The sequence below is a fragment of the Eriocheir sinensis genome, chromosome 5 (genome assembly GCF_024679095.1).
Source record: "Eriocheir sinensis breed Jianghai 21 chromosome 5, ASM2467909v1, whole genome shotgun sequence".
In the NCBI taxonomy this organism is placed as follows: Eukaryota; Metazoa; Arthropoda; class Malacostraca; order Decapoda; family Varunidae; genus Eriocheir; species Eriocheir sinensis.
The window spans coordinates 19906115-19920214 of NC_066513.1; the positions used below are offsets into that span (position 1 = coordinate 19906115).

At 44.6% G+C, this 14100-nt stretch overlaps 1 protein-coding gene across 1 annotated transcript in view; it reads right to left on the reverse strand.

The window, feature by feature from the left end:
• LOC126985052 (homeobox protein orthopedia-like) overlaps positions 1 to 11343 on the reverse strand; it is an 80261-nt gene extending 68918 nt beyond the window's left edge. Inside the window, exon 1 of the mRNA XM_050839340.1 lies at positions 10641 to 11343. The gene's annotated coding sequence lies outside the window, so the exon portion shown is untranslated. The remainder of the gene's footprint in view (positions 1 to 10640) is intronic.
• Positions 11344 to 14100: the final 2757 nt, after the last annotated feature.

The following is a 14100-nucleotide window of genomic DNA, read 5'->3' on the forward strand; positions in this document are numbered from 1 at the left end:
CTCTCTCTCTCTCTCTCTCTCTCTCTCTCTCTCTCTCTCTCTCTCTCTCTCTCTCTCTCTCTCTCTCTCTCTCTCTCTCTCTCTCTCTCTCTCTCTCTCTCTCTCTCTCTCTCTCTCTCTCTCTCTCTCTCTCTCTCTCTCTCTCTCTCTCTCTCTCTCTCTCTCTCTCTCTCTCGTTCCCTGCAGCCAGACCAACAGCGGGCAGGAAAATATCGCCACTTTCCTCCGTATGGGGGGAAAAAATCCAATTATTTGTCCTCTTTTTTCAGTATTTCAATATTTCTGCATCAAAGAGTTTTTTCCCTCTCGCTCCCTCCTGCCATTTTTTCTCTCTCACAGGAGCCAATATTTTTTCCTATTACGCTCCAAATACATACAGTGTTACGGTGTTTGTATTGGTAAACAAGCTGCATCAGACGGTGGTGGTGGTGGTGAGGAGGGGTGGGGGGGGGAATGTGGAGGTGGTGGTGGTGGTGAATGCGGTGGTGTGGTGGTGGTGGTGGTGGTTGAGGTGTGTGGATACATGTTGCGGTTGTTTTTTATGTTGTTGTTGTTCTTGTTGTAGTTGTTGGTGTTGGTTGTACTAGTGATTTTGGTAGTGGTGGTGGACATACAGCAGTGGTTTATAATGGTGGTGGTGGTGGTGGTGGTAGCGGTGGTAGTGGTGGTGGTGATGGTGGTGGTGGTGGTGGAGGGAAGAAGTTGTTGATATTTCAGTTTGAGGAAGTATTTATAATAGGAAATACCTTGTCTCTCTCTCTCTCTCTCTCTCTCTCTCTCTCTCTCTCTCTCTCTCTCTCTCTCTCTCTCTCTCTCTCTCTCTCTCTCTCTCTCTCTCTCTCTCTCATATACCATTTTTTTTTTCCCTCTTTCTTTCTTCGTACACCTTCCTCCTTTTCCTCCACTTCCATCGTTTATTCTGCACTCTCTCTGCCTCCTCCTTTCTCCACTAAATATCTCCTCCTCTTTCTCCTTCTCCTCCTCTTCGTCCTCTGGTCCTTCCTCCTCCCTCCCTCCTCCTCCGCCTCGGCCCTGGGAGGGAAAAAATCTTTTGAACGCAGGAAATGAGGTGCGAGAGGAAAAATCTATTTCCCTCGTTTTCTCATTAGTTGGTGTTTGGGGCAGAATTATGAGGGGAAATTTGTAGTGGCTCTGTAATTTGGGACGAGGGGAGTTTTCCTTCGTCTCATTTCCCTGCAGGACCTTCCCTCTCCTCCCTTCCCCCACCCTCACCCCCGTTCCTCCCGTAACCCACACAGTTATCTTTTTTATACTCCCTGATCTCCCTCCCTTCTCTTTCTTCCTCTCTCATCCCCTCTCACATAGTCATCTTTTTCCTCTTCCTCATCTCCCCAAACTCCTCTTTACTCCCCAGGCCACTCTCCATCTCTTTCTTCCTCTCTCTCCTCCCCTCACCCACATAGTCATTCTCTTCTTCATCTCCCCAAACTCAGCTTCCCTTTACTCCCCAGCTAGGCCACTCTCCATCCCCTCTCTTCTTTTTCTCCTATTTCTTTCCCCTTAATTTCCTTCCCTCCTCTTCCCTTCACCTTCCCCAAGGCCTTTTCTTCCCCTCTTCTTTCTCCTCGGTTATTTTTTATCCTCCCTGATCTCCCTCGCTTCTCTTTCCTTCACTCCCAGTTCTCTTTCTTCCTCTCTCCTCCCCTCTTACGTAGTCATCTTTTTTTTCTCTTCCTCATCTCCCCAAAACTCCTCTCCCCTTTACTCCCCAGGCCACGTTCCATCCCCTCTCTTCTCTTTCTCCTATTTATTTCCCCTTAACTTCCTTCCCTCTTCTTCCCTTCACCTCCCCAAGGCCTTTTTCTTCCCCTCTTCTTTCTGCTCACCCGCAATCCCACAGCTTCCTATTCTTTCCCCTTAACTCCCCTCACTCCTCTTCCCTTCACCTCCAGGACCTTTTTCTTCTCCTCCTCTCTCCTTCTCTTCTTACTCCCTTCTTCCCTTCTCATCCCCTTCTTCTTCTAGTCGTCTTATCCTCTCCCTCTCCTCTTGTTCTCTCCCTTCCCCTCATCGTCTTTCACTCCCTTACTATCACACTCCTCTTTTTTTTTCTCCTCTTTCCTCCTTCCTCATCTCCGCAGTTTTCCTCCCTTTTCCTCGTATACTTCTTTACCTTTTACCTCCTTAACCCCCCTCCCTCCAGTTTCCTCCCTTTCCTTAAATATCCTTCCCCCTTCCTCCTTCCCTCTTTGTCCGTTCTTCTTTACCTCCCTCTTGTCCCTCCTTATCGAACTTCACCTGACATCTACTCAATTATTTTATCACTATCTATATTTTCTTTCTTCCCTTACGTTGTTGCCTCGCTACAGATTCTTCTTTATTTTTTTCTTCTTCTCGTTCCATTTGAGTTAGCTCTGTATATCAATTCTTGTTTGATTCACTTCTACAGACCAAGGAGAGGAATGTGAGTATTATACAGCATACAAAAAGAAGAAGAAGAAGAAGAAGAAGAAGAAGAAGAAGAAGAAGAAGAAGAAGAAGAAGAAGAAGAAGAAGAAGAAGAAGAAGAACAACAACAACAACAACAACAACAACAACAACAACAACAACAACAACAACAAGAAAAAGATGAATGAAAAAGAAAATGAACAAGAAAATGAACAAGAACAAAAACACAATGAAGAAGAACAAGAAGACGAACAAGAGGAACAAGCACAAGACGACGAAGAAGAAGAGATGAGTGACCAATACAAAGAGCAATGACACGCCTTCACAGAGACAGACGCACGACAAAGAGACGATGACGCGTGTGTGTGGCGATGACGGACAAAGGAAACAGACAGAGCAAGGAGGTACTTAGCATTCCTCCTTGCGACCACCACCTTCACACACACGAATACACGCACGGGGGTGGTCCGCTATCTCCTTGTCTGTTGTGAAAGAAAATAATCCGTGAGAAACCACCAAAAATGCGTCTTATTACTGAAACTATTTATATACCTGTTTTTGCTTGCCTGCCATAGCCGTCCATTCCCTTAGGCGCACTTCTCTCCCTCCTTCCCTCCTTTCCTCCATCCCTCCGCCTCTCCCACGGCCCGCCACCTGTGCCCTCCTCGCCGCGTTGGACACCTGGAATGCCCCAGTTCTGATGAGAAATGCCCGGCTCTTCACGTTTTCCCTCTCAACCATAACTTAAATAAATCCCTTCACTCTACATTTTTTCCTTCCCGGGACCCTTCAGCAGCCCGCCTTGCCGCTCCCTTCAAGACGTCAGAAGCAGGTAACCCTCCCCTCCCTTCCCTCCCTCCCTCCTTTCCCTTGGTTTCTCCTGTACCTCCTCCTCCTCCTCCTCCTCCTCCAGTCTCTCTTCTCCCTCCTTTCCACCCCTCCTTTCTCTCCTTCTTCTCCCCCTCTCCTTCCCTTCCACCCTCTCTCTTTAATTCCCTCTCCTCCCTTCTTTCCCTGTTTCTTCTCTACCTCCTCCTATCTCTCTTCTCCTTCCTTTCCACCCCTCCTTTCTCTCCTTCTTCTCCACCTCCTTCCCTTCCACCCTCTCTCTTTAACTCCCCTTCGTCCCTTCTTTCCCTTTGTTTCTCCTCTACCTCCTCCTATCTCTCTTCTCCCTCCTTTCCTTCGTCTCCTACCTCTCCTCCTTCTCCTCCTCCTTCGTTCTCTCCTTTCTCTCCTCCTCCCTTCTTTCCACTCCTCCACCCTCTACTACCTCTCCTCTTTCGTCCTCTCCTTCCTCTCCTCCTCCCTTCTTTCCACTCCTCCGTCCTCTCCTTCCAGTGCCCCATCTTCCTCCGCCTCCCTCCCCCCTCCGTCAGCGCCTCAGGAATGTTCCCAGGTGAGGAGGTGGCCGGCCAGGTAGCTTATGACGGGGCGAGCATTGAGGCAGTGCAGCGGGCGGCCAGCGTCAATGATCCGTGTTTGCTCTTATCGGCTCGCCCATCACTCACTTATTAAGGAACCCGTCAGCCCACCTACACGTCTGATGCTCCTGCTCCTCTGCCTCTTCTTCCTCTTGTTCTTGTTTTTGTTTTTTGTTCTTGTCCTACTTCCTCCTCCTTCTTCTTCACCACCTGCTTTTTATTCTCTCTCTTGGTTACGTCTGGTTGTTCTTGTGCTCCTCCTCCTCCTCCTCCTCCTCTTCTTTCGCTGTTTTTTTATCCTGGTTACTTACTCTCCTTCCTCCTCCTTCTTCACCTGCTTCTTCTTTCTCTCTCTTGGTTACGTCTGGCTGTTCTTGTGCTCCTCCTCCTCCTCCTCCTCCTCCTCCTCTTCGCTGTTTTTTTATCCTGGTTACTTACTCTTCTTCCTCCTCCTTCTTCTTCACCTGCTTCTCCTTTCTTTCTTCTCTTCTTTTTGTTCCACCGACTCCTCTTTTCATTGTCTTCTCGTTCGCCTCTTACTTATTCTCTCCTCCTCCTCCTCCTGCTTCTTTTACTTTTCGTCGCTCCCTTCCTTTTGTTCCACGTTCTCCTCTTCCTCCTCCTCCTACTTATGCCGCCCAGGACAATACCAATCACGCTCTCTGCCTCTGTCTTCTCCCTCCTCTTCTCTTACACTCACCAAACCATTGTCCCTCACCACCTCCCTCTCTCCCCCTCTCCTTCCTCCCTCTCTCCATCTCCTTCCCTCCCTCCTCCCTTCCTTTACCAGCCTGAGTAAAAAATGAACGACTGTGTGAATGATGCTGTTAAAAATAAAATGAATAAATAAATAAATAAACACAACCTACAAACTGAAAAAAATATGGCCAAAAAAAATGAGTAGTCTTCATCGCAAACATAGAAAACAGTCATCGTAAACATTGTGGAGCCTCACTTTATCAGCAGAAATAAGTTACAAGATGCTAATAAATGTACTTGTGGTCGTAACTCGAGAATTCCCTGTACTTGTGATTCTGGTCCAGTTGAATGTATACTTTTTGCTTACTCTACTTCCTCTTCCTTCTTCACCTGCTTCTCCTTTCTTTCTTCTCTTCATTTTATTCCACCGACTCCTCATCTCGTTGTCTTCTCGTTCGCCTCTTACTCATTCTCTCCTCCTCCTCCTCCTGCTTCTTTTACTCTTCGCCGTTCCCTTCCTTTTCTTCCACGTTCTCCTCCTCCTCCTCCTCCTCCTCCTTATGCCGCCCGGGAGAGAAAAAAGTCGCTTACAGAGTGAAGAGAAAAAAATAAATAAAAGTAAGATTGTTAAAGTTGAATTATAGGTGAAAACAAAACAGTGGAAGACTTAGGTGACAGGTAGCAGTGGGAGGGCAGGGCAGGGCAGGAGGGTGGACAGGTAAGTAGGTAGGCAGGTAAGCAGGTATACCGTAGAGAAGGAAAGTAATTATAGTTTTAACTCACCTATACGCCCAGACTATACTGATTGTTATCCAGGAGCACCGCAACTGGTTTCCTTTAAAATCATCCTCTTTATCGCCTTCCAGTGAAATAACAATCACATCGTCTTCCTCCTCTTCTTCTTCTTCCTCCTCCTCTTCCTCTTTGCTTTTCCTTCTCTCTACCCATGCTCTTGTTCATATTCTTTACAATTCACTAAGTACTCCTTTCTCTAGCCTCCCTATTTATCCATCTCTTCAAATTACACTTTATTCCCTCTCCTTCCTCCTTCTCCTTATCGTATTTGACTTCAGACCTCCTCCGTACCACAAAAAGAGACAGACAGACATATAGACAGACAGAACGAAAGACGGAGAATGTGTGTGTGTGTGTGTGTGTGTGTGTGTGTGAGAGAGAGAGAGAGAGAGAGAGAGAGAGAGAGAGAGAGAGAGCAGTGAGGCAGGAGTTATCGGCTGGCCCACCATTTTGTCAGGCCGTCAAGACAAATGAACATCAGAGGCACCAGCAGACAACCCGCGGGAAGCCACACGCACCGCTGCCCCTCTCTCTCTCTCTCTCTCTCTCTCTCTCTCTCTCTCTCTCTCTCTCTCTCGAAATTATTTATGATTTAATCTAATAGCAAAAGGAGCATTACTCATATTTGCATTACTTAAAACAATATATTTCGAAAAAGCGAAAACAAAAATAGAGATGAACAAAAGGAAAATACATGAAGGAAAAGAGCGAGGAGGAAAAGGAGAAGGAGGAGGAAGAGGCAAAGGAGGAGGAGGAGGAGGAGGAGGAGGAAAAGGAAACAAAGAGAAAGGAGGAGATGAAGGGAATGGAGAATGAGGAGGATGTGAAGGGAAAAGATAAGAAAAAAAGAAACAAAAGAAAAAAAACAATTAGCTAACAAGGATCAAACGTGTATGTCAATGTTTAAACCTCATTCTTCAAAAAACAATGAGTGTAATCGAGGTGCCAAAGTGTTTAAGTCAGGCAAACGTGTAGGACTGTAATATAAACTAATGGAATATATCAACGACTCTTAAATCTATACTTCCATCCAACTTAATTTGCAACATGATAAAAATGCAAAAAAAGAAGAAAAAACGCAAAATAACTGAGTGAGAGAGAGAGAGAGAGAGAGAGAGAGAGAGAGAGAGAGAGAGCCCTCACTCTCATCTTCGTTTCCCTCCTCCTCATTTCCACCTCTCCCTCTCGTTTCAGTTACTTCTCCTTTCACACTTTCCTTCACTCCTCCTCCTCCTCCTCCTCCTCCTCCTCCTCCTCTTTACTCTTGTCTTTGCGTCTTCTTGTAAACCTTTCAACACCACCTCTTCCACTTCCTCTTCCACAGTTATCCCTTCACTGTCTCTAACTACCCCTCCTCTTCCTCCTCCTCCTCCTCCTCCTCCTCCTCCTCGGACAAAGATGGTCAAGACCTCAATAGAAACCTGATCAACATGGCTGATCAACCCATTTGACCACCCCGACCCTTCCTCCTCCTCCTCCTCCTCCTCCTCCTCCTCTTCGCGAACCCATGTATAGGGGAACAGAGAAGGTAATGGGGTAGGTAGAGATACATAAAAAAGCTAAAAAAAAAAGATAAAGGGCAAATACGAGAGAGAGAGAGAGAGAGAGAGAGAGAGAGAGAGAGAGAGAGAGAGAGAGAGAACATGAACTAGGGTATCTGAACTTAATCTGAGACCCAAGCTTTTGAACGATCACAAAATCCACGAAGTTAATATGGAGAGGCAATCAATGAAGGAGGAAGAAGAGGAAGAGGAGGAGGAGGAGGAGGAGGAGAAATATGGGGATTTTTCTCTCCTTTAATCCCTCAGGAAATCAAGTGACGTATATTTTTTCTCTTTTTTTCTGATGCAACTCTCTCCCCTCTTCTTCCTCCTCCATCCTCCTCTTCCTCCTCCCCCCTCTTTTCTTCATCTCCCTCTTCCATCTCTTCCTCTGCTGACCTTATTTTTTCTCCCTCTTGCTCTCTCCCTTATACCCTCCCTCTCCATCTCCTTCCTCTTCCTCTCTCTCCCCCTCTTCTCCCTCTCGCTCTTCCTCTCCCTCCCGTCGCGGTCGCTTGGGAGATGAAATGTCATTAGTAAATAAAGGAAAATAAGGGAAACTCCTGATCCGCGGACCAATTAGGAGGTGACGTCAGCTTAGAGGAGGAGGAGGAGGAGGAGGTGGACGTGGAGGTGGAGGAGGAGGTGGAGGAGGAGGAGGAGAAGGCGGTGAGGCTGATAAAGATGTGGTGAGTTTGAATCTTCCTCTACCCTTTTTTCCCCTCTTTAAATTCACCCTTTCTAAATTTCCCTTTTCACACTTTTTTTTAATCTCCCTTCCCTCCCCTTCACATTTAAACATCCTTCCAGCTTCTCCCTTCCTTTTCCTCCTTTTCTACATCTTCGTTCTCTCTTTCCCTTTTCAGCAATTCTAAGCATTACCTCCCTTTCTTTCCCTCTTAACTATCCTTTCGGCATCTCCCTTCTCTCCCTTTTCCTCTTAAGCACCCTTTTCTACATCTCCCATTCTCTCCCCTTCTCCCTTCTCTAGTTGCTCCTTTAATTCTCTCATCCCCTTCCTCTTCCCTCATCTCTCGTTTCCTCAATCTTCCCAATCCTTCTTTCATTTTCTGGTTTAACTTTTCCTTCCCCCATTCCTTTTTGCTTTCTTCCCTCCCTTTAACCTCCCTCCTCTTCCCCTTCTTCCTCCTATACCACGTGACCAATAGATAGAGAGAGGAATGGATAGACAAATAGGCGTCATCCCCACCTATCCTCTTACCCGCCCCGTATTCCTCTTCTCCCAACTCCCCTTCACCCCCCCCTTCTCCCCTTCTCCCCAAACGCCCCTTCACTCTCCCTCTATTTGGAAACTCAAGCTAATTACGTCTTGCTAGTTATTTACAGTCTCGACCCCTCCCCACCCTCTCTCTCTCTCTCTCTCTCTCTCTCTCTCTCTCTCTCTCTCTCTCTCTCTCTCTCTCTCTCTCTCTCTCTCTCTCTCTCTCTCTCGTACGAAACCTAACATCCATCCATAACAAGAATTTCGATAACAAAAGCAAAATGAAAACAAACATAAAACCAACAGAATCAACAAAATAAAAGATACACAAAGAAAAAAATGAGGTTCAATAAAAATAAAGAGGCTAAGAGGAGGGAAACATATGTCGGATTATTTACTGGAGGATTGGATCGGCTATAAGGAGGATTGAGTCGGGTTTGAAAAGTTTTGGAATCCCTTCACTCGACAGTCAGCTTGTTACCCCTAATAGGATTACTGCCTCCCGCCGGCACAAAGCCTCGGCAGTATTTTGTCGCTAATTGGATGAAGGCGTTTCCAGGCTGCCTGTAATTATGAGTTTCTTGTGCAAGTCACGAGGAGGGAGTGAGTGTGTGAGACAGAGAACATTCCGTCTTAACTTATATCTTACTTGCATGGGGTATTTTCTCACGGAATTTTGTTTTTAATTTACTTGTCTTTACTTTATCCGCATGTTGGTTAGTTGAATAAATAATGTAACTTGTATATCTTCTTTCTTTGTACGGATTTTTGACTTGGATTTTTTTTTGTCTTTACTTGCACGGAATTTTTCTTAACTCTTACTAGTACGGAATTTTGTATTGACTCTCACAATATTTTTTTTGCTCGGAGTTTTGTCTTCATCTTACCTCTCACTTAAACGGAGTAAATAAATCAACTGCCGCACGTGAGGAGCAAATTATGTAAAATTAATCTTCTTCCTCTTAACAGCTTTCACAAACGTTGATATATAGGTATTATTTAAGGATGTGGATAGTGAGTTAATTATTCCTTTCTAGTTGCTTTTTGTGAGAGGATGAACATTTGTAGTTATGTATTATCCTCCTTTCTATGTAACTGATTCAATTAAAGTAAAAATTATGTTCGGTATTTCCCCTTTTTCTGTTGTTTTTATATAACTTTTTTTTGTGAAGGGGCGGAGGAAAAGATAAAAGATATTTTCCCCTTTTCTGTAATTCTTATCTAACTGATATTTCTAAAGGGACGGAAATAAAGAAAACGTTATGTCAGGTAGTTTCCCATTTTCTGCTGTTGTTTTACGAGCACATTGGACGAAACAAAACAACAAAGTGGATTCCCGCAATGATAAATTATATAGTCCGCGGCGCAACATAAACAAAATACGTCATCTCTCTTTTGTTTTAATGACAATCACGGCGCAGTAGCTCAGCCTAATCAACTCGGCTGTCGACGCGAAGGAAAAATGAGTGGAAGCCGAGTATCTGCAAATTATAAGCCGGCCAGTTTTACACACACACACACACACACACATACACTCACACCAAAGAATATTTCAAATGATTAACATCCTCCACCATCAAAGAGAAATAAGTATGTTGCTTCGTCTGTCCGTGTGTGTGTGTGTGTGTGTGTGTCGCCAATCAAATTACAGAACACTTAATTAAGTCACCACATAAAAACTGGTATCCTTATGACCGACAGAACCGTATAATGTTTTCACTCGGTATCTTTTTATCATTTTTAATATTGGTGTTATGCGGACCAGGGCGAGCCATCTACCCGAGTAGTGGTTCACAGGCTCGAGCCAGCACGCTTCACGCTCCCATTGTTATAGTTTTTCCATTTTATTGTCCCTTTAGACGTGACTGGCGGGATTAGCAGAATGCCACATCATCGCCGACACCCTCTCTCTCTTATCATTAACTATTAACTGCTTCTAAATAAGTTTTAATTGGCTTTTGTACATTTGATTATAATTCTACGAAAGATTCGAATGCTGAAGATAAAAGTTTGTATAGATCTCTCTACGTTGTGGCAACATGGCTGGTGATGTTGCCAAGTAGGAAAAGGACATCGCGCTGGTCAGCTCTTACCTCATGGATTGGTGTGGAAAATACGTCAAAACATGAGAATTATAATGAAGAAACTGGAGAGAGAGAGAGAGAGAGAAAGGGGGGGGATGCAGCCACACCTAAAGCGATTTGATGAAATGGAATGACTATAGCATCATTGTAGTAGTAGTAGTAGTAGTAGTAGTAGTAGTAGTATAAACATTAACACACCAGCAACCCTAATGATTCGTACCAAATGAAACTCAACAAGAACTTTTTTTCATATTTCGTGCATAACCGACGCAGTTTGTAGACGGCTTGGAGATGGACATGAAGCATCTCACTACCCACCATCAAATTTACTACACTCTGAACTGAAGACAATGACGGAATATATATGAAACTACCACGAACGACATTTTTCCCACGGCAGCTACGGTACACACACACAAACACACACACACACCAAACCTAAACCATTAACACCTGATCAACTCACCTGTCCATGGCGTGAAGATGGTGAGGTGCAGTCAGTCGCTGGGGGAGGGGGAGGAGAAGGAGGAGGCGGAGGCGGGGCAGGAAGGGAAGAAGGGCAGCGAGGATGACCCGAGACCCCGCCAGCATGTAACCTCCCTTCACTTATCCCTGTTGTTTCTCCCTATGCAACTATTCTCACTTATACTCACTGGTTCTATGTGTTCTTTGTTCACTTACGCACACAATGGTATATGCAGAAGTCCCGATAATGGCAGTACAGTGAAGAAAACTTGAATAATCACGGAACTTCACCAACCATTACTGCCGACCCCGCAACAGCAAAACATAAGACAAAAGAAGGTGTACTTGCGCGCTTCTCGTTGCTCCTTTTTGCTCCTCTTGTCCAGTCAGTGTTTGAGGCATTGCGTAGTATTAGTGTGAGTGAGGAAGACATGAAATAGATGGAGAATATCCCAATATGTAGACTTGTTAGTATCATTGTTTGTGGTTAAGCCTGTGTCAGAACGATATTTTTCCGAGTGTAATGTTACGTTGACTGCAATGTTTTCGTTACTTATTTTTGGGGTTGTTTTACTTGAGACATACGCGATCAGAGTATGGTATTGACTTTTCAGTGAATAGCGTAAACATCCTTCGCTACTCGCTACAAGTAATTGTCCACGTTTAATTTATGATGAGCCAGCTGCCTTCCTTGAGCCCCCGCTGCCAGACGTATACATGCAAAATATGAACTCCAAGATATAGTACACATTAATTAACATTACATTTACTCCAAAACCACGAAGCATCCGGTATTACAGTCAGCCTTTTATTTGATCATACACACATAGCCTACATACATTATAAACATGGTAACAGTTTGTTGCTCATTCATAATCCATAAATATAGGTTGTTTGCATTGTCGATTAAGGTGCAGTAATACCAAGAATTATAGACTGCAAGAATTATAGACTAGTATATAATCCTTGAGTAATACATTGTTGCATATTATTAGAGTTTTTTGTCCTTTGTTTTCCATTAAAGCAACAGTCACGTAACCCCAAGCCAACACAAATGAACGCAATTCTAAGTAAAACTATATGGAGAGGGAAAAGATAAAAAAAAATCAGGTGGCAAATACATACAACACATTAGACACGATTAGAGAAGCAACACACACACACACACACACACACACACACACACACACACACATACACACACATATCACCCCTATATTATCTCCCAACACACACACACACACACACACACACACACCTGCACCTGAAGCCTCCTGCCATTACCGTCCCTCGTCCCTGATCCCTAATCCAAGGGGAAATCCGGACTGGGTAAAGATTCAACAACTATTATCCAATCACAGACGCGGGTCCGCCCTGACAGCGGTAATAGCCAATCTCATGGGCCAATTACCAGCACGTTTGACCCGCGATCTGGCCCCAGGTTCGACCCCCTGCTCCCCCCCGTGGCCAGCCCGATTGGACTTTTCCTCCTCTCTGCCTCCCTACTAACCTTCCTGATCATCGTCCTTGTCCTCCTCCTCCTCCTCCTCCTCTTCTTCTTCCTTGTAACTCTATCTTAAAATCTTCTTCGTCCGATCTCTCCTCTTCGTCCATAGTTGTTGTTGTTGTTGATGGTGCTCCTGCTGCTGCTGTTGTTCTTGTCTTTTAGTGTTTTATCAGTAGTAGTAGTAGTAGTAGTAGTAGTAGTAGTAGTAGTAGTAGTAGTAGTAGTAGTAGTAGTAGTAGTAGTAGTAGTAGTAGTAGTAGTAGTAGAGAACGTTTTTTTATGGATATTTGCTCATTTACATCTTTCTAAGGCTTTATCTTTATATTTTGTATGGTTTGCTTATGACATATTAGTCTTTTGTGTTGTTTTATATTAGATTACTTCCTCTCTTGTTTCTTCCGATCCTTTTCCTCTGTTAAAAGAAAGTGATCTAATTAAAGTCCTTTTCTTATGTCTAACAAAATACTCCACTCCTCTGTAGACCACCTCAACCTGTATCCACTTGTTCATTTAGGAGAAGGAAGAGGAGGAGGAGGAAGAGCAGAAGGAGGCGGAATAAGGAGATAGAGGAGAAAGTGGAAGCAAGTTGAGATGACCTATATACGGGAGAGGAAAAGTTAATAGATCATCTCATCCTATATCCATTTACTCCTCCGTATCTCCCTCTTTTTCCCACTCAAATCTGTGTTCCTTTCTCACGTTAAATAAACTGTTCCTCTCCCTTCTATCTCATCTCAACTTGCTTACACTTCCTCCTCTATCTCCTTTCTACTCCTCCTCTTCCTCCTCTTCCTCCGGTATACCTCCTAATTTCCCATGTCCATCTAAGCAGGGGTGACGTTCTCTCTGTAGCCGCGAATGAGGGAATGGGGGAGAGCGTCAGTCTGATGGGCTGACCGTCGCTGGCCGTGATTGGTGGAGCCTGATTGCCATTTTGCGACGAAGGTGAAATGGAAGGCAGAGGCGTGACATTATTGCTGAATGGACAAAGTGGAAATGCGCTCTCTCTCTCTCTCTCTCTCTCTCTCTCTCTCTCTCTCTCTCTCTCTCTCTCTCTCTGGTTCGCTTTATCTCTCTCTCTTGCTCACTTTCTCTCTTGCTCTCGCTCTTTCTCTTTTACTTACTTTCTCTTTCCCTTTATCTTTTTCTCTTTGTCTTCCTCCTTTTCCTTTTCTTTTTCTTTGCCTTTCTCTTTTACTCTTTCTTTCTCTTTCTTTTTCATTCGCCTTCTTTCTCCTTTTCTTCATCTTTTTCTCTGTCTTTCTTTCTTTTCTCTTTCTTTCTCATTCTCCTTTTCTTTTGTCAATCTCTCTCTCTCTCTCTCTCTCTCTCTCTCTCTCTCTCTCTCTCTCTCTCTCTCTCTCTCTCTCTCTCTCTCTCTCTCTCTCTCTCTCTCTCTCTATCTCTCTCTCTCTCTCTCTCTCTCTCTCTCTCTCTCTCTCTCTCTCTCTCTCTCTCTCTCTCTCTCTCTCTCTCTCTCTCTCTCTCTCTCTCTCTCTCTCTCTCGTGTTTTGATGTACGCCAAAGCCGCCATAGATGAATTTAATCGTAACAGGTGCAATTCCATCACGCCGCCCAAAACACACCATTTCGCCCGGTCTGTTTGAGTCCTCGCTACACCCGCTCCGTGCTCTACAAAGCTTATTCATTCCCCTCTGTGACTTAATTCTTCACTTTTTCGAACAACTACGTATATATATTTTTCAGCCTCCCTCCCTCCCTCCCTCCCCACCCTCTCTCTCTCCTCTCAATCTCTCTCTCTCTCTCTCTCTCTCTCTCTCTCTCTCTCTCTCTCACCTGTCCCATCCTCTCCATTTTTTTTTCGTTATAAATGTGTTCACCTGTGTCAGAGCCGCCGCCCACCTGTGCATTGCTCTTTTTCAGCGAGCATTTATGTTTCAAAGGAGTCATCAGCAGCACCCCAAATAGAAGTGAAATGCATGGAATCTCTTTT